This window comes from Furipterus horrens, unplaced genomic scaffold (genome assembly GCF_987537825.1).
Source record: "Furipterus horrens unplaced genomic scaffold, mFurHor1.1.pri manual_scaffold_4, whole genome shotgun sequence".
NCBI lineage: Eukaryota > Metazoa > Chordata > Mammalia > Chiroptera > Furipteridae > Furipterus > Furipterus horrens.
Window position 1 is genome coordinate 151393571 of NW_028327174.1, and position 26381 is coordinate 151419951.

A 26381-nucleotide genomic window follows, 5' to 3' on the forward strand; every position below is an offset into this window, starting at 1 on the left:
ACTAATGGACATAATCTAAAAGGGGGGGACAACTGGAGGGAGGGGGGCCACCGGGTGGAGGGGAGCAGAGGGAAGGGAAATTGGCACAAATGTAATATTTTAATCAATAAAACACATTAAATCTGAAAAAAAAAAAACAAAAACATAATATAAAGCTCCTATAATTAAAGTAGTGTGATAGGAGTCATGAGTAAACAAATACTGTAGGCCAATGGAATATAATAAGTAGTTCAGGATTTGACTCAAATACATATGGCATCTCTCTGTGCCACTTTTGAAACTTTCTGTAAACCTAAAGGTTGTTCAAAATATAAAATAAAAACCTACAAACATGATTAGTCATTAAGGAAAGGCAAGTAAAAACCACAATGAGATGTCACTTCATGTCTACTAGGATGGCTATAAAGACAGATAATTACGCATTGGCAAGGATGAACAGCAATTGGAATCCTTGTGCATTATTGATAGAAATAGAAAATGATGCAACTGCTGTAGAAAACAGTTTGTCAGTTCCTCAAAAAGTTACACATAGAATACTATGCTAACAATTCCACTCCTAGATATATATCCAAGAGAATGGAAAACAAATTCTGTCACAAAAATTTGTACCTGAATGTTCACAGCAGCATTATTCATAGTAGCCAAAAAGTGGAAACAACCCACATGTTCATTGACCAAATAAGTGAAAATATGGATAAACAAAAAGTGGTATATCCATAGAATGAAACATTATTCAGTCAAATAAAGGAATGAAGTACTTACACAGGCTATAGCATAGATGAGACTTGAAAAGATGTTAAATCATTGATTTTCAACTAGTGTACTGCAAGAATTTTTAAAACATGCAATACTTGTCTATTTAGTCAGGGGCACTGACCTTTTTACCTTTAGACTGTCAAATTTAAAAAGTGACAATAGCCAATACGACAATAATCATCTGGTGTGAATGAATCAAAATGATAATCTATTTTTGTCAGATCAGTAAAAAATATATTTTGGGTGTGTCACAGAATTTTATTAATTTGTTTATGGATGCCATGAGATTAAAAAGGCTGAAAATTGCTGTGCTAAATGAAAGAAGCCAGACAGAATGACAGTGACATATTGTGTAAATAAGCAAATCTGTAGAGACAAAAAGTAGATTAGTGGTTTACAGGGAATGGGGGAGTCAGGATTACTATCAGTTACAAGATTTCTTTTGGGTATGATGAACATGTTATGAAGTAAGTAATATGCTGAAAAAAAATACAGAAGTGTATACTTTAAAGTAGTAAACTTTTAAATTTTATTTATTTATTTAATTTTAGAGATGGGGAAAAAAGGAAGGAAGAGGGAGAGAAGCATCAATATGAGAGAGAACATTGGTTGCCTTTCATATGCATCCTGACCTGGAACCAAACCTGGAATCCAGGCATGTGCCCTGACTGGGAATCAAACCTGCAACCTTTCAGTTCATAGGATGATGCCCAACCCATTGAGCCACACTGGTCAAGGTTAAAATAGTAAATCTTATGTCAATTTACCTCAATAAAAAAATGGAAAAACCTCCATTCGAATAAGAAACACTGTGCCATCTAGCAAAAAAAAAAAAAATTATTTTAAAGGAAAACTCAGTTTGCACAGAACAGGCAAGGAAGGCTGGATTTTCAGATGAGAGGTGATAAATTCTTCAATGGCACAGTCTACCCTTTTGGCTACTCAGCTTCCATATGCATTCTTCACACATTTAAACTCCCATATACTTTGAAATCAGAAAGTCCTGTATAAATGATTTTATAGAATTTGTTTTCATTCTTATTAACTTTCCCCCTATCTTTTCTCTCTGAAAACAACTCCATTTGAGTTCCAAATTCTTTTGGATTCCCAAGGGTGGCTTTGAGTCATTGCCACCACACAGGAGGAAGGGAATGAGGTTGTATGTGGTTCTTCTATTCTTAGTGAAACTACATTCAAACAGAAGAATGACCAAATGAGATAGATAGTATAGATGAGTGGCTGAGAAATCCCTGAATTTTTTCTATGCTCAACTTTTCCGGCTTTCACTTGTCCTGGGTTCTGACCAAAAGGGAAAGTAGAAATAAGATGACTGTTTATTTCTCTCCCTCTCCCCCCCCTCACTTCTCACCTCTACTGACTAAATTATTTGGCAAGGCCAGACAATAAAGGAGTGGCAGGGAACCCAGAGCATTGGCTTGCAATGGAAATTTCTAGAATGAAGTGGTGTATATTTTTTTTCTGCACTCTAACTGGCTTGAAGATAATTACTTCACAAACATTGGTCCTTTAAATCTTCCTCTGCATGTTTAATGTTGCCATGTCACTGAGATGACCATTTGTACATAGGCCTGAGTAAATTTCTTCTGTCACCAAGTAATGCTTGATTGTCCAAGAACATAATGAGGTCTGTATAACTCCACATGAAGCCCCTTAAAAGATTTGTATTCATCTTAGGGTTTATCAAATAGTGACTGTTTCTTGTGGTGAGGTAACAAAACTGATGGCTCTGGCACCCAGTTCTCTCACCTAAACTCTCCATGATCTGCCATCATGTCTCAGTTCCAGACATTCTAGCCCTTGCAAAATATGGGACAGCAGAGGATCTCCACGCAGCATTGGCTTCAGCTGTGAGGAAAAAAAAAAAAACAAGAAGGATTTAGTCATTTCTCACAATAGCAATTACCTTGAAGTGCTGTATTTTCATATCGGTCAATTTAAGTGATTTAGTTTTCAATGAAGCCTTTCATGGCTAAGGGAATGCAATCTATTTGCATATACTGAAATAAAATTTTCAACTACAATTTTGTGGATAAGAATTGGATGAGTAGAAGGGTATTGATTTATAAGCATTTATCTTCTATTTTAACCAGGACCGTCAATTAACTGAATTTCCCTCTTTGAGGAGAGGGGATGAAATTTTAAAAACTAATATTAAGGATCTTAAAACAATTTCCAGGACATTTCTTGGGATCACTTTGCCTTCTAGATTTTATATCTGTAGAAATTGAACTGACAGTCAAAAAGATAACTCTAAGGAGCTAGAAAAGCCTCAGTTTTCAAAAGAAAGGATCAAGTATGGTCTCTCTACTACTATACTAAATAAGACATAAAAGAGGATTCATCCATTTATTAAAACTTTTTAGTGAATTTTTCAAAATTTTAATTGAGAGACATTTTGGTTATTGTTTAATTAATTATACAATTCAGTTGATTTAGGCTAGGAACTTTCCCCACTCAGATTTCATGAGGATACATCTGTAGAGCTGTATACATACATGCCCTCTGTAAGAATTCCGAGAAATGTTTATTTGACTATAAAGTCTTTGTCTTTAAAATGTGGCATATAACTAAGTTACTTTTATTTTCTCTTTCAGTAAAAACATTCACTTCAAGACAGTGCTCTGTTTCAGTCTGGAAGCATTATTTGGCTCTTGTTTTGTTTAAGAGAATCTTGCCCTGGCATCCCTTAAGAAGCCACTATTTGACTTCCACTAGCCAAAATTCATCGATTAGGAGGCCCCTCTGGGAATTAATGGGGAAGAATGGGGTCATGAGAGAAAGAAAAGATGCAATATCCAATTCCCACCACCAAACCATTGATCCAGGCTTGTCTCACCAGCTTTGTGATTAATCATGCTCCTTCACCTACTCTTTGTTTATATCTGACTGAGGCCCACTGAACAAAAAATAGCTAACGTAGCAAGGAGAAGCAAATTTGGCAGAGCCCTTCAATTAGAAGCTAATGATTAAATTCATTTGGTATTCTTTGTTCCATAATGACATTATTTATAAGGAATTCTTTTGGTGGGAATGTAGCTGCCTTTTACACTTCCAGCAGCATTTCTCATCCATTATCACTAAATAATCTTTAGTTCTTGTAAATCCCTTAGCAAAGGCTTCTTATAAAAGAACTTTAAAAGGAATAAATCCTCTGAGATATTACAGGATTCTCGCTGTGTGCCTCCCACAGACTTGATGAGAATCTCTCAGCTTAAAGCCTGTACATTGCTTTGAGGATCCAATCCATGTGCCTGTAATTTGTAATTCAGGAGCTAAAAAAGAAACAAAGAAAAAAAAGACAGCCATAAATATTTGTGATGGAGCTGACATCTGCATTGCTTTGCAATATTTTTGGTATGGTAAAGGAGGGAAGAGTAAAGCTCTGTTTATTTGCAGCCCTGTTTTTTGTTTTTGTTTTTGTTTTTCTTGGGGGGGGATGGCAGTCTATCTCTTAGGTGTAAGGAATTAGAATTCACCTTGGAGAACATAAATAGGACAAAATTGGAGGACTGGGGTGGAGATGAAAATAAGAAAGAGGTAAATCAAATATTTTTGACACCTACTACCTTTTATTATTAAGAAGCCATTTATATGTTTGTCCATATGAGCCTCTTAAATGTAGCACTTCTTTCCCCCCCAGAGGGCATGTGTGAACACCTGCCATGTTCTGCTTTCTGCAGCTGCCAGCGATTTCAGCCTCCCAAGGTATGGCCTTGCAGCTGCCAGATGAGTGACTTTCATGATTGCAGAGTTCCTATTTTTAATCAGACTTGCAGGAAATTGTGGGCATCTCTTTTATTTACTTGGTTTTTAAATGTTTCCTGCATGAGTTTCTTCTTTCAGCAGAGAAAATAAATTGTAGAAGACGCTATCTGTGTACTTCAAAAACTTTCTCTGTTGGGTGGTAGGCTCCTCTTTGTAACATCTGTAATGGGGGGCCTTGAATATTTAACAAAAGTCCTGAGACTTTCATCACTGTTTTCTACATGTGGGGTTTTTTTTCTTTATTTCATAAGTCACATAAATAGCCCAATTAATGGAATTTTACTGAGTGTGTGTTGAATAGTGAGTATCAAAGAGCTTTCTGCTACAGCACTGGTATGGTTAGAAAAGAACATGGTCACTTCTTCTTCATTTCACCATGCAGAGTAAATTCTCATAATACCAAGTCACCGAATGAAGGGTGAAGGTCAATATTTTTAATGACTGCATTTTATCAAATCTATGAGGCTGCTAAAAAAGAAAAGAAACCTGCCGATTAACACTGACACACCATCAATTGGATGACTGATTCCAGAGATGTTAAATGAAACCAAAGCGTGCATCTTCAAATTGATGAAAAGTAGTCATTAGTCCACAATTCTTTCCTGAGCACTCTGTGCCAGCCCAGTCAAATGCTACAGCTGAAATGTGGGATATGGCCCTGGTGTCAGGGAACTTATGGCCCTTGGGGGTAAATAGGACTATCACACATGGAACTAAAGGACAAATAGCCACCTGAACATAATGGACAGGGCTAAATACCATGAAAGGGAGGGCCAGGGAAAATCTCATGTGAGTGACTTAGAGAAACAATAAAAACTGAGTGTTAAGGATAGTCTCATGGATGGAGGAGAGTGTTCTAGGGAAAGACAGAAGATTTGATGTCTGTGGAAATGATAGATAATGATGTAGATGATAGATAATGATGTAGATGGTCAGACTACATCACCTGAATTCAAATTCCAGCTCAGCCAGTTACTGACTGTATGAGTTTGAGTAACTTGTTTAACCTTTTTCTGCCACAGTTTTCCCATTGGATGAGGAGAATTAAATTTATTCCTGTGGTTAGAATGTTGCTTAACACACAGTAGACAATCAGTGGGAATTAACTCAGAAAAACAGTAATAATGACAAGTAAAGGATTGAGTTGGCTGGAACAAGAAGGGAGAGGTAGAGAACCAGGAGGAGGAAGAAGTTGTGAAATATTGGGGTGGGCCTGAAATTGCACTGGCCTCTACTATACCTTAAATACAGGAACACAGTGAAATGCCAGGGCCTTTGCACAAGCTAGTTCCCTGACCTACAATTCTCTTCCCCTGGCTAGCTGTCTGACTCGCTCCTTTATATTTCTGTTTGGACTTTGCTAAAATGTAATCCAATCAGAGAGATCTTTTCTGACTACCCTACATAAAATGGTACTACCAACCATTCCCTGTTACTTTCTATTTCCCTTACTTTAATTTAAAAAAATAGCTCTTACTACTACCTACTATTTTATATGCATATGTATTTGACTAAGGGTATGTGTGTATTATCATTCTTTGGCAACCAAAATGGAGGTTATAGGAGAACAGGGCTCCAAGGTGTAAGAATAATAGGCAAGAATAATAATGGTTAGAAGACTTGGGGACATCTGCATTGAAGGGGCTCAAAATATGCCACCCCAAAATATATCACTTTGGTATAAGCATTATTTTGAGCTAAAGGCAATTATGAAGCAGCAGATGCATAAAGAGCTTTCTGCCTTCCTCCTATCTGCTGAAAAGCAGGACATAAATTTTTCTTTGTGAAAGTGTTCCCCCTTCTCTCCCCCATACCACGAGGAAAACAACCCTTATCACTAAAGACAGAAAGTCAGCAACAAATGGGTCTGAAAAGCAAACCTTACTAGAATAACCCTTATCTTCTATTAGTTTTCCCCATATATTTATTTATTTTCCCTAAATTTACTGCCCATCAAAACCCAAATTCCCTTTTCTTTGTCCTGTCAGATCTCCAAAATTTATCATCTTTTGTTAAACTTGTATATAAGCTCCCAAGCTTTACTGCTTTTTGGGGTTTTCACTTCTTATCTGTGAGGCCCCTTTGTGCATACAACAGTCATTTCAACTAGTGTGCCACAAGCGTTTTTAAAACATGCCATACCTGACTAGTTAGGGCCACTGCCCTCTTTTCCCGTAGGTTGTTAAATACAAAAATGACAACAACCAGCACAACAATAGCCATCCAGTGTGAACGAATCAAAATTATATCTTTTATTGTTGTTGTTGTTGTTGTTAGATCAGCAACAAATATATTTTTGGTGTGCTGCAGAATTTTAGTAATTAGTTTATGTGTGTCATGAGATCAAAAGGGTTGAAAATCACTGGCATATGGAATAAATATTTTCTCTTGTTAATCTGTCTTTCACCAATTTAATTTATATGCTCCAGCATCTAAACCTAAGAGGGTAGAGGAAAAGTCTTTTTTCCCCTCCCCTACAGTATAAATAATGCCATCAATAGATTCCACTGTCAAGAATATATAGTCTACATTTTAAAACAACAAAAATAAAAAGAAGAAAAACTGTGGAGCCCTTTGAACACAAGAACTATGTCAATTTTTTATAACCTCCATACCTGCTTATTCTACTCTATGAGTGAATAAAGAAGCATTTCCCTGGATAGAGGTACCACCTCAGGAGAATAATACTTTCTCTTGGCCCATTCATTGAAACTCATGGCTCAGAGTGGTTGGGATCACTCACTGGGGTAGGCTGAATAATGGTCCTGCCCGATATCCAGGTCCTAATCTCTGGAACCTGTGAATATTGCCTTATATGGCAAAAGGGCTTTTGCAGATTTGAGTAATTTAAGGATTTTAAAATGAGGAGATCAGTCTGGATTACCTGATGCAGACCCTAAATATAATCACAGTTGTTCTTACATGAGGGAAGTGAAGGGAGATTTAACAAAGAGGCCCCAATATGATAAAGGAAGCACAGCACTGCACTGCTGGCTTTGAAGATGGAGGAGGAGGCTAAGTGCTAAGAAATGCAAAAAATGTAGCTCTAGAGAAAGGAAGAAAGGCAAGGATGTTGATTTTTTACTAGAGGTTCAGGAGTGTGCATGTCCCTTGATTTCAGCCCAGTGAAACTGACTTCAGATTTCTGATGTCCTGAACTAGAGAGAAAAAATGTGTGTTGTTTTAAGCCACCAATTTGGTGGTAATTTGTTACGGTGACCATAGGAAACTGATACACTCACCATGGTGTCTTTGTGCTGCTCTTCATAGACATTATACTCACAGTGCCATCTGTTCAGGGCAATCTCAGTTCAAGGCAACAAATCTAGCAGTCTTAAGAGAGTTCTAATTTTGTTTAGGATGATTGTTTTTTTTTTTTTTTTTTACTCCATTAAAACGTTAAGTCTCTGACTCTAAATTGTGGTTCTCATTGTTTTTTCAGCTTGTCCTTCCTAAGTATAATAAGAGACAACATGGACCAAGCAATAAGAATTCTCTGAGTACCTACTATGTGCCCATATTTGAGGCATAAGGAGCTCTTGATCATTTGGTTTAACCTTTATCATACTGGAAAGGGAATTGGAATGTGGAAGAACTCATATGAAAGGTATATAAAGAAAACTTTGAAAACCAAAATAACCTATGTATAAAAGGCATTTTTATTGCCTAACACTGTGTTGCACTCATGTACAGACTAAATAAATATAGTATTGAAATGATGTAGTCCTTCTTAAGAAGCTTGCAACCTAGAGAAAAAAAATATTTATGTGGAGAAAAATATTTTCTAGATAATAAAGTTATTATAAAACACTGATAATTAAAACAATGTGATCTGGTGTAGGAATATATAGATATGTGGTATGTCATAAAACTCCAAAAATAGAATAAGAATTTATTTTATAATATAAAGGCCACTTCAAATAGTGGAGAAAGAATAATTATTGAATAATAATAAATAATGTTGATAAAATCAGCTAACATTTTTTGGGAAAAAGCTTGATTTCCCACCACACACCTTATGTGTGTGTTACACTCCCTTGAGTCAGCTGTGACTCCTGGTTACCCTATAAAGAGTGATGCCAGTGTTCTGTTCTCAGCAGCCTTTCTAGCTCCTGTAGAATAGTGTCTGTGCCTTCTATTATGGAGTAAATTCATCTCATGTCTGGTTTTGTTCTTTTCCTGCTACCTCTGTTTTCCCCAGCATTATAGTCTTTTCCAAAGAACTCACACACCTTACACCATATACGCTTTACACCACATACAAAGAACCCACACACCTTACACAAAAAGAACACTGGGTTAAAAATGTAAAAACACATGATAAAATAAATTAATAGAAGAAAGTAGGTTAATATTATTTTAAAAAATTTAATCCTTGAGGATATGTTTATTGATTTTGGAGAGCGAAGAAGGAAGGGGGGAATAGAGAGAAATATCGATGTGAGAGAGAAGCATTGATTGGTTGCCTCCTGTATGCACGCTGACAGGGGATTGAACCCGCAACCTAGGTATGTGCCCCGACTGGGGATCAAACTCACCACCTTTTGGTGTACAGGACAGTGTTCTAACCAACTGAGCCACCTGGTCAGGGCTAATCTTAATTTTCTTTTAGAGTACAAAGGTGTTTTTAAAAACAATGCGCAAAGAGAAATGACACAATTGGCTAGAAAACTTGACTACAAAAGTTGTATATCAAAGTTGCATGTCCGAAAAGAGAATATGCAAATTCCAATGATAAAGAATCTGAGAAATAATTAGAGAGTGTGAAAATATTTAGCTACAAGAGGTTTATTGCAATGTATACAATGTGTGTGTGTATAAAAATCTGGAAGGAAAACACTAATATATTAACTACAGTAGGATTACAGTAGTCTCTGTTAATCAAGCTATCTAATCTTTCTATATAGATAGATAAACAGATAGGTAATTATTTAATTTACTTGTTTATTTGTAATTTAACTCCTGGTAACCTGCCACTTCGCTATCTTATTTAATTTTCAAAGTAACAAACACATCTATGATGTGAATTATGGTTAAAAGGTTCAGGACCAAAATAGAGTGGAATAAACCCTGATGGAAAGCAGAAACACTAGAATTCTCTACTCCTTCCTTAGTTTATTGCTAGGATTTCATTGTTATTTTAAAGGCTGAATACTTTGAATGACTGTACATCTGCATATAGATTATCTTTTAATGCTTTCTTTTAGTTTACAATATAAATCTCAAATTTTAGAGTGTTTGATGTAAGTAACCTCTACTTTAAAAACAAACCCTGTATAAAATGCAGCTCCACTGCTTAGAAGAGTTTTTATTTTTAATTTTTATTTAACTTATTTTAATATGGAAAAAAATCGTCGTCGTCGGCAGCCGTCCGTCTCGAGAGACGATGGTGTAGCTTCTTAAGAGTCTATCTGCACCGCCGAGAATGGCTGTGCAGTCCGACTCGGGAGTGACACGGTATCTGTCTCCTCCCGTGTTGAATTGACATCTTACGATGACGCTGGAGTGTCCTCTCCAGTGAAGCTGAAACTACAGAGCCTGGGCAGGGTGATATGGAGGGTCTGCTGTTGCCCATGCAGACCTACTTTGTTTTTATTTCTATTTTTCTTATTGACAGAAGACTAAACCATTTTAAGTTGGGGAGGAGCAGCACTCCTTGGAGGCTGGCCCACAGATATTCCTGGGAGGACTAGGGAGATTAAGCCCTGAAGGAGGAAAGAACCAGTTTTCCTGTTGCTAGTGATTCTGTTTCAAGATTTAATGAAGGTGAAACAATCAGTGTGTTTTCTCCCAACATGAGATGAAAATTGGGGAAGGAGGATTGGGGAAAGAAGGAGCAAGCCAGAAAATCACTTGACGGATTCCGATGATTCTGAGAGTTGATTGTGGGGAAGGTAGCCAAAAAATAAAAAGCTAGAAAGAGGCTAGAGGACATGGAGAAGGGCCACTTAGAGGAACAATATTAAAAACCTGGGACTAGACAACTAGACAACTGCTCAGACAGAGTGAGATCTTCTATTGCCAGAATGTCGGCCCATGGCAATAAATTCTCTAGCAGGTGCATGCAGAAAGTTGGTCCTTCTGGGCCTCACCAGTTTCCTGATCATTGGGGGTTGTGCCCAGCTGTGTCCAAAGACTAGAGTCGGTTCTTGTTACACTACTCGGTATGGACACCTCCTCTTCACAATGTCACAGAATACTTTCAATCCAGAAACTGGGTCTGGGGGTGGAGAGTGGGAGAGAATTGGGTCTCTACATGAATGGTGATGGGACCACCATCTCCTGACATAAGCATTTTCAAATTTGTCTAGAAACAAAATAAGAAAAATACTTAAGCAATGGAATAAAATCACAGAGCAAAATAGCTCGAGATTTAGTTATATATACCTAAATAAAAACGAATTCTTTTTCAAGAACAGAACAAGCCAGATTAAAAAGCAAACAGTATAGAGAGGAAATATTTGCAACAACTGTACTTCCCTTTCCCCCAAATGGCAGTAGTGTCTTTTGTGATCTAGCCTGACCACAGTGATGCTGTATGGGAAGTCATTTTGTTTAGGTTAATTGCTGGAATAATTAAGGATTAATCTGCATTTTATGAATGCATGAATCCAGGGGCTTTGAAAATTAGGAGATACTGACAGTGTTTTGCCCATTTCAGTGGAAGACAGACCAAGAGGCTGATGGAGTTCTGATCTCACCGGGCCCCAAATGAGAATGCAGTAGCTGAGACAGAGCAGAATGGGAAATCAAGGAGAGGAATATTGTAGTTTAATTGATTTGCTATTAATATAAACTAGATTATAGACATCATTTTTTAAAACTGGATTTTATAATGGGATGAGTTCATGTGTTCACATTTGGGACTTCTTCACCTTTTATTTAGACATATTTTGAAATTCCCAGTGAGATATGTTAGACAAGGCAAATAAATATAATGTGAAACAAAAAACAAATACTGTGAAAGAGAAGTTATATCACAATATTATGTGGTCTCTGGATAGTAGGGTTATGCATAATGTTTTATTCTTATATGTCCTTTTTTCTTTTTCTATATTTTTTAAATTCCTCAAGTGCCTATATTTTCGTAATAAAGGCAAATTTAAAACAGTTTAAATGCTAACTAAACCACAGCACTGAAATACATCTGTATTTTTTCCATAATAATAGTTGTTATCATTTAAAGATTGTTATACTATACCTATTTGTACAATGAGGGGTATTATTTATTGGAAAATTGTTGTATCTGTGCTGAGATACAATCTGAAAACATAAGCCTCACAAACTCCCAACCCTGTGCATTCTCCCTCGTCTGTCGCATTCCTTCTAAATAGGGTGATGACCTTGCCTTGGTGTGAATTCTTTCATACTGCCAGATTGCTGACTTTACCCAAGATAGGAGAACAAAATGAGTAGAGGAAATGAAGAAAAAGTGAAATAATTTAAAATGTTTAAAAACTGCAAACAAATCTTAATCTCATTTGAGGGGGATTGAGTCAATGTCTGTTTCCTTTTAATAGAATGTGTGGAAGGAGAAACCTCCAGTCTCCCACTACCCAGAGAGCCACAGACAATCCCTGCACTAGAGCTGTGAGCATATTTCTTTCTGCTTTGCTTCCAGGAAGTGCATTTGCACCAGATACTTCCAGCATTAGAAAGGTTACCCTAAAAGCTGGTCAATGATTTATATGAAAGAATCTGTGGAATTTTGTTGTTCCATGATTTTCTTGTTGAAAGGGAGAACAAAACAAGCAAAAGCTCTAAAAAGCTTTTCAAAATGAATGTTACAGCAGGTTCCAACTTTCAAAACAACTACCACCATAATCATGTGTGTTATAAGGCAGTGTGCTCCTGTGGTTTGTTCTGTGGCAAAGTTGCCAAAACTCACCAGCCTGTGGCTTCATTGTTCTTCGCTAAAAAGAAACAGAAAAAATAAAATGAGTTTTTTTTTTTTGTTTTGTTTTTTTTAATTTCCTTGCTTGTTTTCACAGTTGTTTTTCAGTCAGGGTGTTCATCCAACTTGGCCACAACCTGCCCTTGTTTCTAGAAATGGGGTTAGCATTCTCAAGGGTTTACCATAAAATATAACATAGCACATTTTTGCCTAGGCCTCTCTGGATTGCTACTATGAACAAAGTCTTTCATGTTTTATGCAAAACTTTTGGATAATCTAAGTAATGTTAGGTCTTCTGTCTCACTAAGATGAGATAAGGAGGACATGAACTATTACCACCACCATCTCCATTTAACAGGTAGGAAAAAAGAAGCTCTGAAGATTCTAGGACTTCTACAACATATAATTGGTTTGGGGACATCCTGGAATACAAGTCCCCCTTCCTTTTGACATCTAGTATGCCATCTGGTGTGGGATGGGTCCCATACTATAGCCCAGATCCTTTTTGTTCCTGCTCTGGCCCTTCCAGACATGTGGCATTGGTTGACCCAATAGGTTGCTCTCTCCTGGGACTTTGTATCTTGAATGTGACCCAAAGACAAGGGCACAAGGTATATCTAATATCCTCAATTCTTCTGCTCCCATCCTCACCACCACGGCCCCTTGGTTCTCTTTCGTTTATCTTTAAAAAAAATAATATTTATAGTGAAATCTCATTGTCAGGCAAAGCAGTGCTATATTTTAAGTTTAATGTTAAAGTGAACACATGTATAAGCACCATCTGAGTAAAGAAATAATCCTTTGTCAACACTCAGAAATTCCTGTTATACCCCTTCCTAATTGCAATTCTCTCCTTACCTGGGATAGCTATTAGCCTTTAGTAATTACTCTCTTGCTAACTTTTAATTTTATCACCCCAAGATGAATTTATAAACGGTATAGTTTTATTTTGCCAGTTTTGAATTTTATCTAAATCAAATCAGATAGCAGTGTTCATTTGTAACTAGCTTCTCTCACTCAGCATTTTGTCTGTGAGGTTGGGTGAAACTATAGTTCATTCTGTTTCATTGTTATGTAGCATTCCATTGTGTAACCAAAATACAATATGTTCATCCATTCTACTGCTGAAGGCTGTTTGAGATGTTTAGGCTGTTACAGACAATGCTGATATAAATAGCCTTGTACATTTTAACAGGATGTACTTTTAAAGGGAAAGGTGGGGGTACACAAACAAGCAACACCAAACACCACATGGTAAATGGTATAATAATTGATTTACAGAGAAGGGGAAACTATTAATTAGACCTGAGAATGGGGAGTTGGAGAGAAGGCTTCATATTGGAGATAGCAGTTGAGATGGGATTCACGGTTTGAATAGGAGTTCATCAATTAATATTGGAGATAGGAATTCCCAATAGAGTTAAAAGCCTGAGGAGAAAAATTGTAGAGGCATGAGAGTCAAGAGCCTGTTTGGAAGACTTCAGCTGGTAGGAGATACTTAAAATATCTTTTAAAAAATTAAAAGGTGGCAGAAAATTAGGTTAAAGACAGATTGTAAAGGATGTTTAGGTAATGCCAACACGTTTAGAATTTATTCTTTATCTGACAGTCAGTACGAATTTTGATCAGAGGAGTGAGTAGCATTATATGATACAGTAATAATAAGCTATGACCTATGAGTCAGCTTGGAAAGAGAAGAGAAACAAAGTAGACAAACAACTATGTCTGGGTCCTTACCAGAGGGTTAGGACCAAGCGTACCTTCTCTGTGCTAGCTCCATTTTCAGAAAAGGCTCTCCCATTGGGGCAGCTCTCGATCTTACATCCTCTCTTCTTCAAATCCACAAGAACAGAACATTTCTCTCTCTCCAATAGCTAAACTGCTACTGGTTTACCAGAGCAGTAAGCAGAGGATGGGTGGCAAAAATGAACAGTTGCTGTTTATAACAGGGGGATCATTTCGGAGGTGGTTGAACAGATTAGACAAGAAATTGCTAGAAAAATTTAAATGAAAACAAGGGGATGAATAGGAAATATGATTGAATTTGACCATTGGTATGGTATGTGGGGAGCAGTGAGAGAGTAGAAGGGTAAGATGATTCCAAAGGTGGAGGCTTGAACATTTGGAGGGATGATATCATTTACTGAGATAGGAAACACAGGTGGCGGAACAGGTTTGTAGAGGCCGAAGAAGTTTTGTTCTGGACCTGCTGAGCTTGCAGTCCTGGCAATCTAGCTCTGTGGAAAGGTTGACGAGGCAGATGGAAGAGCTGGTCTGTAGGAGGCACACTACCCTGCCTGCAGCTTTCCCATAAATGTTTATAAATATGAAATAAACAAAGACGAAACCAGTTTCCATGTTAGCATTCCCACACTGATATTTACTGGTAGGGTCCCTGCTGAAGTGAAGCTTGAATATGTCCAACTTAAAAATAATTGCTTACCACTCCTGTGCCCTTCCATATGTTTCTCCTTCCAGTTACTGGTATGTTTTGTTTTTGGTTTTTTTTTTTTAATTAGATTGTGAAAATAAAAAAGCATCATTCAAACACACTGCCATCCTTGCCCTAATATTATTAATTACTGGAGAGGTAGGACTTACAGAAAGCACTTTCAACTGAGTATAGTAACACACAGATTGTCAGGAGTCCTGCACTTGGCCTTGAAGAGAACACATTATCCAACCTCACGGTGGTGTGGTTACTACAGCCCTTGGTCTCATGCTGTCTTATTTAGTCCAGACTACTGAAATAAATTGCCATAGATTGGGTAGCCTATAAACAACAGAAATTTATTTCTTACAGTGCAGAGGCTGAAAGTTCAAGATATGGGTACCAGCATGGTCGGGTTCCGGTGAAAGCCCTCTTCTCATGTGGCAGAGAGAGCTAGCTTTCTGACCTCTTCTTAGGAAGGCACCAAGTCCATTCATGAGGGCTCCAGCCTCCCTCATGACCTAATTACCTCCTGAAGGTCCCACTTCCTAATCCAATCAATTGGGATTAGGATTTCAACATGGATATTGGGGAGACAGAAACGTTCAGTCCATAACACATACTTCAAAGATTTTTGTCTTGTTGTCAGAATATGTGAGATAATAGGCTCCCAGCTTTGGCTCTGGAAATACACTTAGTATAGCTGTGGTTGTACATGTGTAAGAAGGTAGCCTGTGTTTCTTTCCCCTGCCTTCAAGTTACACTGCTAGGGCAGGCTTTACACGCATCTCCAACAACAACAAAAAGTCCCTCGTTTTGATCTGAAAGTAGTAGATGCTGGCAATTCCACAGATTCATGCCCCCCTCTCTCCCATTCCCGTTATTGTATTTTCTGTGTGTTTATCTCTTGCATTGAAGTATCAACCCCTCAAAGCCTGGCTCAACTTTGTTTATGTGGGGCTCCCTCACCTTAGCTTAGTGCTTTACACATAGTCGTTTCCCAAACCAAGCTCATGTGGAATATGCCTGTAAAAACAATTGTTTATCTGGCCAGGTCTCTATGGGATTACCATATTGAACGCTTATCTTACTTCTGCTTGTCCAGTGAAGTGGGGCAGTGGTTTGCCAGACCAATTAGAAATTGAGATGATTTACGGGATAGGGGAAAACAATGTTAAATTTTTTTTTTCCATAGTCATAGAACCAAAGTCTGGGTACAGTTTGTTTTTTCTCAATTGGACTCTGTTTGAACGATTCTCTACTAGAGTTTCTTTTTAAGTTTTTTTTTGAAAAAGAGTTTCTCTTTCACCTCCAAACCTACTCATCCTATCCAGGTGCCCAGAACACCACAACAGGGGAATCTCTGACTCACCCTTGCAAAAGTGAGGCTGTGTAATAGGATACATTCTTCTCTGACTAATTTCTTCTTCTCAACACATGTTGACTCATTAGAAATTGTGAGAAGAAATTTAGCAAAACTCATTGGCTTTTATTGCTTCCTTTGCAAAAAAAAATTTTTTTCATGACAAATTAATTGCACACTTGGTACCATATAATTCCACACCCATTTTAAGAGTACCTACTACGAAAGAAGCACTGGAGAGCATTTCCTTTGAAAGTTAAAAAAATTAAGAAACTAGGGGGAAAAATCTTTTTAGTGAGTTTTTATGGCTGCAAATAAAGTGACTTGGTAAGGTTGAGGGGGGACCTTTGAAGGGAAATACAGGACAGAGCTTAATGTAGGGGAAAGCATGCAAAGGCACCTTGAGCTGGGAGAGCAAGCACAGCAAGGGGTGGTCTTGAACACATATATGAAATAAGGTTGTTTACTCCACAGTGGTCTCTTTCAGATGGTTCCAGGGGGAGGCATTCTTCCTCATCTCAAACACAAGAATTCAGGTCATTTGCGCCCTGTCCTTGTATTTTTGATAAATTGTTGTTTATGTGTTTTGTGGCTAAAATGGGACATATGCCCCTGTGGAGGGCTATAGAAAGTTCTCCCCAAGGGTCCTCTCATCCCTGTAAGGTTTAGCTCAAATTTTGCTGCTTCTGTGAGTCCCTCTCAGGGTCCCCCAGTTGTCTCTCTCTCTTACGTCAAGATATTTATTCCACGGTGTTTCTATCTCTGATGTCTATTGCCATGTAATAGGCCATCTCAAAGGTGGTAATTTAAAGTAAAAACCATTCCATTACTCATTATTCTGTGGGTGAGGAATTTTAGCAAGGCTCAACAGGGATGGCTTATCTCTGCTCTGTGTGGCATTAGCTGGGGTAGAGCCCCTGGAGCTAGAGGATCCCAGAAAGCTTCCTCTTATGCCTGGCACCTCAGCTGACATGGCTGGAATATCTGGTGGATGGTCAATTCTCACTTCCCAGAAGGGCAGTTGAACTTCTTTTCAGAGAAGCTCAGAGCTTCAGCAGAATGAAAAAAATGGAATCTCTCTAGTCTCTTAAGGCCCAAGAATCAAACTGACACAGTGGTACTTCTGCTGCATTCTATAGCCACCACCACGCCCCCCCCAAAAAAAAAACAAAACAAACTAACAAAAAACACAAGGCAGTCTAGATTCAAGGAGAGAGGAGTTGAATTTCACCTCTTTTGGAAGGAGTGCCATGACCAGACAAAAAAGAAGGAATTGATGGTGGGCCACCTTTATAGATAGTTCATTGTAGCTGTGTAATAACCTTAGTCCTAATAATCTCTTATTATTTGTCTGCCTATCCTATAATTCCATGAAGTTCTCAAAGGCAAAGCCAAATTCATGTTCATTGCTATGTCCTTCCCATAGTTGTACTAGTTGGATAAACAAATAGATTTTTGTAGGCTGGTGTCATTGACCTCCGACCAGCAGGGTCCATGGCCTTGTGGATGAAATGAATAAATGCACATGGACTGCAAGAATTCTGTGGAGAAGAGGGGACAGAACTGGCCACTTTCTAGAGGAGAAAGCGCAGCATGCCCCTGCCTTCACAGGCTTTTATTGATTTTTTTAGGTGGATTACATCCAAGAAAGTTATGAATCATTGTGCCAATTATTGCCTTATATGATTATTACTTTTATATAACAGAGGAAAGAATGTTACACATGCATGGATGATAAGGATAACTCGTCTAGCCACATCCTGTTTTTAGAAATTGGCCCAGATTGGACCCTAAGAAACTTCTTCAAGGTTACACACTGAACATCTGTTGTTCTCAGCCCAGGATGATGGGGTCCTTTAGCAGAAAGCAAGCTTTTAAGCTATTGTAGAAACACAGACCTGGTCCCCCACGAGAAAACCAGTGTGTGGAGTGGGTCCTGTGTGCTGCCACGCTCCCAGTGGTTTTCCAAATCTGGAGCTGAGCTACATTTGTCGCCACCAAGCACCCTGGCTTCCCATAGGCTGGGGACAGAAAGTAGGAAAATAGCTTAGAGAAATTGTTGGCTTTGGAATTAGATGATATGACTTTGATTCCCGAAGTTTTCACTTATCTAAATGTACCCCTCATTTTTTATTTCTATTTCCTCAAGAATAAATTGAAGTGATAATTCACAGTCCTTAGAGTGAACAAGTTACTGCCCATGGAAGTAACATGGGCAAAGGTTAGGAAATGTGTCTCATTCTTGACTTTTGGTTTATGTCTTCTTTACTCTCTCAAATATTCAGACACATTTTAACATACTAACATATTTGAGGAAAAAAAATATTTCTCAGTAAGTTGTTAGAAAGAGAATAATATTTTAAACACAGGTCAGGATATAACTGTATTAGAAGAAATGCTGTTAATTGGCACTTTGCAGAGCTGCTGACAAAGGAAACTGGTATCTGCATGAAGCCCCCAGGCACAGATTCACAGGTGGATATCAAATTAAGGGCCCAGTTGTGCCAGAGGCTGTTGTTCCTTGGGATAATCTCTCACACCCATTGCTGACTTTTCTTTCAGAAAACTATGATCTGTCCACAGATTATCCTAGCAAAGCATAGCTAATGGACACACACCAGAAAACAAATGAAGCAAGTAGGGAGATATTAGCCTTGACATCATAAAAAGCAGAGAACCATCTATTCCTAGTTAATTCTAATTCAGTCAATCTCTTATGCAAAACCAAGGACAAATAACAATCCTCACACTTCTTTACTGTAGTAGTCCTCAAGCTTTTCAGTCCCAGCTATTGTTTTGTAAGGCATATATTTTGTGTTGCCCTTTCACTATTCTGAAATTAAATTCATAGATAAAAATAGCATCATTTCAAAAACATTAGAATAATGCTTCATCTATAGTATAAAGGGAAATGATGATAAAAGTAATTTATAATCAAATAACATGTTTCAATAGGTAAGTATTTAGGTACAACTAAGGAGAATCATGAAGTAGCCAAATGATTACACATACTTAAAATTTATAAGTTCAAAATTAAGATAATATTAAACTAATATCTTCCTGTTTAAATTTTTTTCACATTAAAAAAATAAAGCTTATGTAACTCATATGTGTATGTATATAATTGCAGATGTGTGTATATGCATATAGGTGAGTATATACATGTACACATATATAAATCACTGTGAATATTACAGTTACAAAAGCAACCTGAAACACATGTATTGTATTGGTGATGCAATGCCACAAACAGCATCAGTGACAGGAATTTCAAAATGGCAAGCAACACTTGGAAAAGTTCTGAATACTAAATTCTACATTTTCTTAATATACATGGCAATTTCCATCTGCAAAATTCAATGTGTATTGCAACCATATGAAACAACTTGGTGTTTATATATTAATCCAAGTAAGGGTCTGCACTCAGATTATTGTAACAAATGATTCACTTACAAAAATGTCTGGCTTCTCGAAAAATCTGTGACTTTAGAAGATTCACTGGAGGCAGTACAGTGCTCCACTGTACAGGACTACTTGAACATTTCAGAGCATATAGCTACTCTGATCTCCACCAACCAAATAAACTGTACTCCCCAAATCATAGTGCTACAACTGTTGAATTCCACCAGTTTTGCACAGCAACTTTTCAAAATGGCTCTTTCCAATGGTATTGTCTTGTTGAATCATCACAATAAGATGCCATTAATTTTCTTTTCTTTCTTTTTTTATTTTCATTTTTATTTTTTTACCAGTAAGCAAATAGGCTTATCATAGAGGTTAACTAACTAACATATATCATAATTAGTGGTATTGACCCACATCTTCTTGTATTTGGTCTACTATTTGCCCCCATGCTCATATTTTAAACAAAAATAAAGGTTTGTTTCCAACAGTGTGGTAGTGTTTTCAGACTGTATTAAGGGCTGCTGAGTCAACATTGCAGAATTAGGATTTGCTGACTTACAGAGTAGAGATGTAGTTTCGTTATCCAGCTATGACATCTGGCTTTTCCCCGTTTTCTTTCATCTAGTCCTTTCATTTTTGCTTACCTGCTAAAGAGGGTTATTGTTGCTCTGACTTTATAGGGGTGGCTTAAGGCTGTGTGTGTGGGGGGGGGTGATTTGATGACTGCAAGATGATTTGAACTAACTAAATGAATTACATGAGTTGATACAGACTTAGCACTTGGAACAGTGCCTCACACTCAGACAGTCCATAAAGTTAGCTCAGTGAATGTTAGCTGTGACTACTGCAACATCTGGGAGGAAACATGGATTTATGATAATAATAGTAGAGGCTGTGATGACTGGCTTTCTTGCATTTTAATTCAAAGTCTTTGTTTTGATCACCTACTAATTACCCGGCTTTATACTAGGGCATTTTTTTGAGTAGGATGTAATCCTTGCCCTGAAGGATCTTATTCGTCCTGTCGGGAGAGGAGTGGAGGTGAGGAAGAATGAACAACACAAAAGTTGTAGAAAGATATGTCTTCAGAGGCAGAACACATTATGTAATAAGGCATTAGAACTTCCAGCTTCTGGTAATAGTAATGGTCAAAATAAGAAGAAACCGCATTCATCTGGAAATCAACAAAGGTGTGGTGAATGTGAATGATAATAATTTGACAGTAAAATTGGAGGAGAGACGCAGAAGAATTACGAATCATAAGAGGAAAATGCTGAATCCACAAAACAACCAGGTGGCTTTGGGAAACACACTCATAGAGCTAGAACCAGCTACACCTGAGAATCATCTGGGGCACTTTTGAAAATAGATTCCTAAGACCTAGCCCAGCCTTACAGAATAAGAGCCTCCAAGGGTGGGTGTAGAAACATATTGTTTTGTAAACTTCTCAAAGAAATGATGATGATCGGCCTCATGTGGGCCAGTTCAGTGGTTCTCAGAGTGTTGATCTCCTGAGCCAGAAGCTCTGGAACGAGGGCCTAGCAATCTGTACTTAAACCAACACTACGAGTGATTATGAAGCACATTCAAGTAGAGTGCAGAGTAGGAAAATGTACTTGGCTGTTAATTTTTCTTTTCTTTTTTCTTTTTTTCATAGTTTGGAGGAGATAGAGCTCTTCTTGATTTTTTTCTTGGAAGCACAGCATATGGAGGTATGTTCTGAAATAACCAGACTTTTCATTTTCCCCCTGGTTTCATTGAGATATAACTGATATATAGTATTGCATTAGTCTAAGGAGCCATTTTTTGACAGTAAGGGGTTAATGAATGAGTGGGTAGCAAAAAAATGGAGACAGAACATGTTGGCTCCACCTGTTTTTTTGTTGGGTTTTTGTTTGTTTGCCCCAAGAATTTTAGTAGTGAAGGAGGGGGAAAAAATAAGATGGAAATCTGCCTCTTCATTTAAATTATAATAGTGAGGAGGATAGCATCAACAATGCCAGCCACTTCTCATGTATTTTTCTCAAAGTCTTGTAAGAATCTGAGAGGCAGGTTGATACTATCTCTATTCCATCAAGAGGAAAACACTCTGAAAGAGTTTAAATAAACTGCCCAAGGTCACACTGTTAATAAGTAGCTGAGCTGAGATTTGATCCCTGGGTTTTTCACACTACGCCAAGCTGCTTCTCCTCTGATCTTTCTCCCATCAAAGACAGTAGAACTGGCAAGAAATTTAGAGAGGATGCGTGCTAATCTCCTACTTGTCTGCTGATATCTGACCTCAGCAGTGTGAACTGAACGACCCTGAGTCACAGGGTAGGTTGGTGGCACGGTTGGGGTTAGAAGCCAGAGAGCACCAGGCCAAGGCTCTTTCGAATATGCCGCCTCGAGGTTCCTTCTCAAACTGCAGGGACACTTGTTTCATAATGTTTAAATTTATGTAGGAATGTAACTAATCCACATTTTTTGGTATTTGATCAGATGTAGAATATAAATAAGGAAAGCACTTAATTGAAAAACTCAAGAAATGGGAGGGCTGCAGTACATAGCAACAGCGAAGTGCAGAGTTGTGAGTCTTTTAAAGACTATTATGGATATGAACTAGTTTATTACATCTGCTGCTATCTATTCCATATTATATTTAAACAATCCCAGAGCTATGTGGCATTCATGTCTGATTGAGTTGAGGATTTGATAATTACTAATCTTCCCAACGGATAGCTTCATGTGTGAACCAAGCAAAAATTAAATGTTTGTTGATTCCTGCCTGTCTCCAAACAACTCTGTGTTGTTCAGCAAAGCAGTGATCAAAGCACTCTGCTCATCATTTCAGATTTTATCTTTTAAAAAGCAATTATTTAAAATTCACTTTTGTTATAGAAAAATAGCCTGAGTAGAATTTTCTTTCTTAAGAAACACCTGTCATTGAAGAAGCTCAAAGACTGTAGAAGGAAAATACATATTTTAATCATAATTTTGTGTCCTTTTAATTATAATTATCTCAGAGCTCTGGTATAAAAATACAGAACATTTAGCTAAAATAGATGAAGTAGATCGCTAAATGGTGCTACTAAGGGGCTGTAATTTAGTATATTATTATGTCTAATTCTAAAAGTCAGACTATAATCGCCAAAACTTAAAAATGTGATCTCCAGTTGTTGTTTTTGACCTGAAATTTTTAAAGGCTAACGGATTAGAATGCTCAGATCATTGAAACAAATGTACAGATTCCACGTTGAAGTCCTGTGCGGCTAAGACTTTGCTGCAGTGTGAAATCAGCCATGTGCATGACTGTCGATGGCACACTCAGTAGCCTATGTGGTATCAGTTCCCATATACTACATCCTTGCTCTGGTTTCCTCTTCCAACAAAAAAACTCATTTTTTATTCAGGTATGCTTCCACCTTAGTACAGCTATATTGCAGGGGTGGGTCTTGATTGATTTTAGCCAATCATGTTTGTCCTATTCAGTTTGCTAGTAATTAGGGGAGACATGGTCAGGTAACAGAATTCTGGCCTTGGAAACATGGGGGCAATCCTATTGGAAGGACTTCTGGATAAGGTATCTGTACCCTTTGAAAAAGACAAGGAGGAGATGGCTTGTTTTCTGCCCCTGGGTGTTATGGCAGTGAGAGGAGTCAGTCTGAGGAAGACAGAGAAGAATCAGAGAGAGGCAGAACCTGACCCTGATCCTGTTGCACCCAGAGATATCCTGTCCTTGTACTTCTGCTTAGTGGGAAGATGAATTTCTTTATCATCTAAAACAGTAGCTCTTAAACTTCAGCATTCATCAAAATTGTGACCAAATGATGGCTCATTGCCTGATACACATAGGAGCCAATACTGTGGCATCAGCTTTTGAGAAAGAATGCTTTTATTGCAAGGTCAACCAGCAAAGAGATAGGAGAAGAAACTTCAAACCTGTCTGCCCTTCTGCCCCATTGATGACTTTTGGCAAGATTTAAAGGTTAAAAATAGGGAAGTTATACATATTCACTGGGACTACATTATTTGGTATAATGAGGTTTTATTGTGCAGGCATGGGCAGTTCCTATAACTTCATTGATCCATGTGCAAATTTGGGGAAAGTTAACCATAATTTGCTGGGTAATTTAGTCTTCTGACATCAGAAGGTAGTCTTTAGGGCAAAATTTTTCTTTTTGCACAGCCTCCACAGACTGGCTGAGAACTGTGGATTCTTGTGGCTCCCATTTCAGGAAGTAGGGAGATTGTTCAGTTTCCCGTTGGCTATGACCTAAGACCTCCACCAGCCATGCTAGTCCTGTGGGAAACAACTGATGATTTATTACTTAGAGCTGATTGGTGCTAATCTATTAACCTACTGTTACAGAATCACCTATAGGGCCTGTTAAAACATATTGCTGGCTCTACCACCAGGGTTTCTGATTCAGTATAACCAGGGTAGAAATGGAATATTTGCATTTTGACAAGTTGGCAGGTGATGCTGATGTTGCTGGTCCAGGGATCACATTTTGACAATCACTGGTCTAAAAGTCAGTTGAGTCAGCAGTCTCAATTACTTGCTGCTGAAAGCATCCTAATTTATATGCATATGTGCTGAGGAACACATTAAGACGTAAAGGTCTCCTGTCTTCCAAGAAGTTTCAAGCCTGATTTATGTTAAGCTAACCAGAAAGAAATGTCCTTTCCATTAACAACAACAATCCGTAGAAACAAGATGATCAAAATCTTGAAACATAACCTATTTCTAGAGTAAAGAACACAGGCCCTGGAGGCAGACAGTTCATGGCTTAAATTAGAGTTCCACAATGCTGTGTGCATTTGTAAATTAGATTTTCTAAATTTTCTGGTTTAAAGTGGAAATTAAGACTTTATTCTATAGACTTGTTGTGAGGATTGTATGAAATAGCATGCAAAATGCTTCTAACATAGCATCTAATATATGGTAAATCTCATGTGCTCTCTCTCTCTCCATATATATATATATATATATACATATATATATATATATATTAGAAAGTCCTCGTTATCCAAAATTTTGTTATCTAAAATCCTATATTTACAAAGTTGTCTATGGAAACAATACAAAAATATTTATCAATAAACTGTCCAGTTATAATAACACTTATTCAGCTATCCCTCCCAGCTAAAGAGTCATCTGTTTCTATCCATTCATCTTAATATTTGTAAATGAATCTCTGCCAGATTATAAATTATGAACATCTGGTAAAAAACAATCACTTGTAAATTGAGGTTGAAAATCTAGCAATTGTTACAAGATCAGTTGTAAACTGGGCTTAGAAATCTTGCAACTGGTACAAGATTTCATGAAGTTAATCAAAGTGATGTTGAAAAATTCATATCACATTCAAAGTCCCTGACAAATAAGAATCTGGCAGAAGCAGACTAGTGCAAATTTTAAAATAAAACATCTGGAAATTTGATAGTAGGATAGGCTCTTTAAGAGAATGACTTGACCATCAGAGGCCTAAGAGAATCTCTTGCTAAAAGTGATATATATTTTCACATAGAGATTACCTCCATGATCATCTAGCAAAAGACAAAAGACAAAGAATACCCTATTGTTAGATGAAATTATATTTTCAATTAAATGGCATCAAATTAAAGAATCAGCACTTAACCCATTCTTGGAAAAACTAATGAATAATTGATATTATAACCTGAATCTTGTTAAATAAAAGATTAAATATATCTTCAGAAATTTATTATCATTTTTCAAGCTTAAATTGCACTTGAATCTTTCCCTTCATCATTTAATATAACATTTTAGTCTCTACTTTAAGTGGATTCACTTTAAAATATTGAGGGAAACAGAAATCAAGATAATAAGAGTATGTTGTTTTGTACAATGCCTGAACTTCCTTCAGAAGAAACTGCCAGCTGCCTCCCAATATCTATTCTTTTCTTCTCCCATAGTAACAGAAGCCCGAGGTTTAGCTGGACCAGTGCTGTCCAGCAAAACATTTTCTAGCCTTCTTTGATTCTATATCTGGCTGATGAGATGTAGAGAAATGTTTTGAGAATATTCTAGTAAAGCTGACTAAAAGAGGAGAGATATGCATCTTTCTCTCCTTCCTCCTTCCTGTTACCCAAGTGGGCAGGAACTCCAGCAGCCATTTTGGACCATGAGGGGAAAACCACATGCAGCTGAGGATGAGGGAAAAGAAAGCTAGGCATCACCCTTGACATGACCATGGAGTTCTCATTCCAGTATCCAAATGTCTAGTTTTGAATTTTTTTTACATGACAAATAATTATTTTATTTTAGCATTTTCTGGTATGTACAGTATAATTCTATCTATTTTTACCCTCTAATATTTGCTGAAAACCTATCACTGATTCTTGCGTGAAGTGCATTTTTACTCATAGCTTTGGACTATGACAATATGGGGTGTGGATCAGCAATGGGGGAGGGGGCATGGAGGAAAAAGTCCCATGTTCGATATTAAGTAAAATTACAAGAAGCAAAATAATCATATTTAGTTGTTTCATATCTGTTTTAGCTCTGAGTATAAATGTTCTCGGTGGGTTGCTTATATAAATTTTTGTTTTTGTGTTCTCTGATGTTATATTGAGTCTACATACGTTTGGGCAGGAAGGGCCTTTGTGATGATCTAATACGACATCTGTCCATTTCAGGAATCCACTGTCCAACATCCCCTGTAATATGGTCTCCCAGCCTCTGCAGAAACACTCCAGTAAGAAAGTACTAAAGGTATAAGGCAGCCCATTCAGTTAATGGG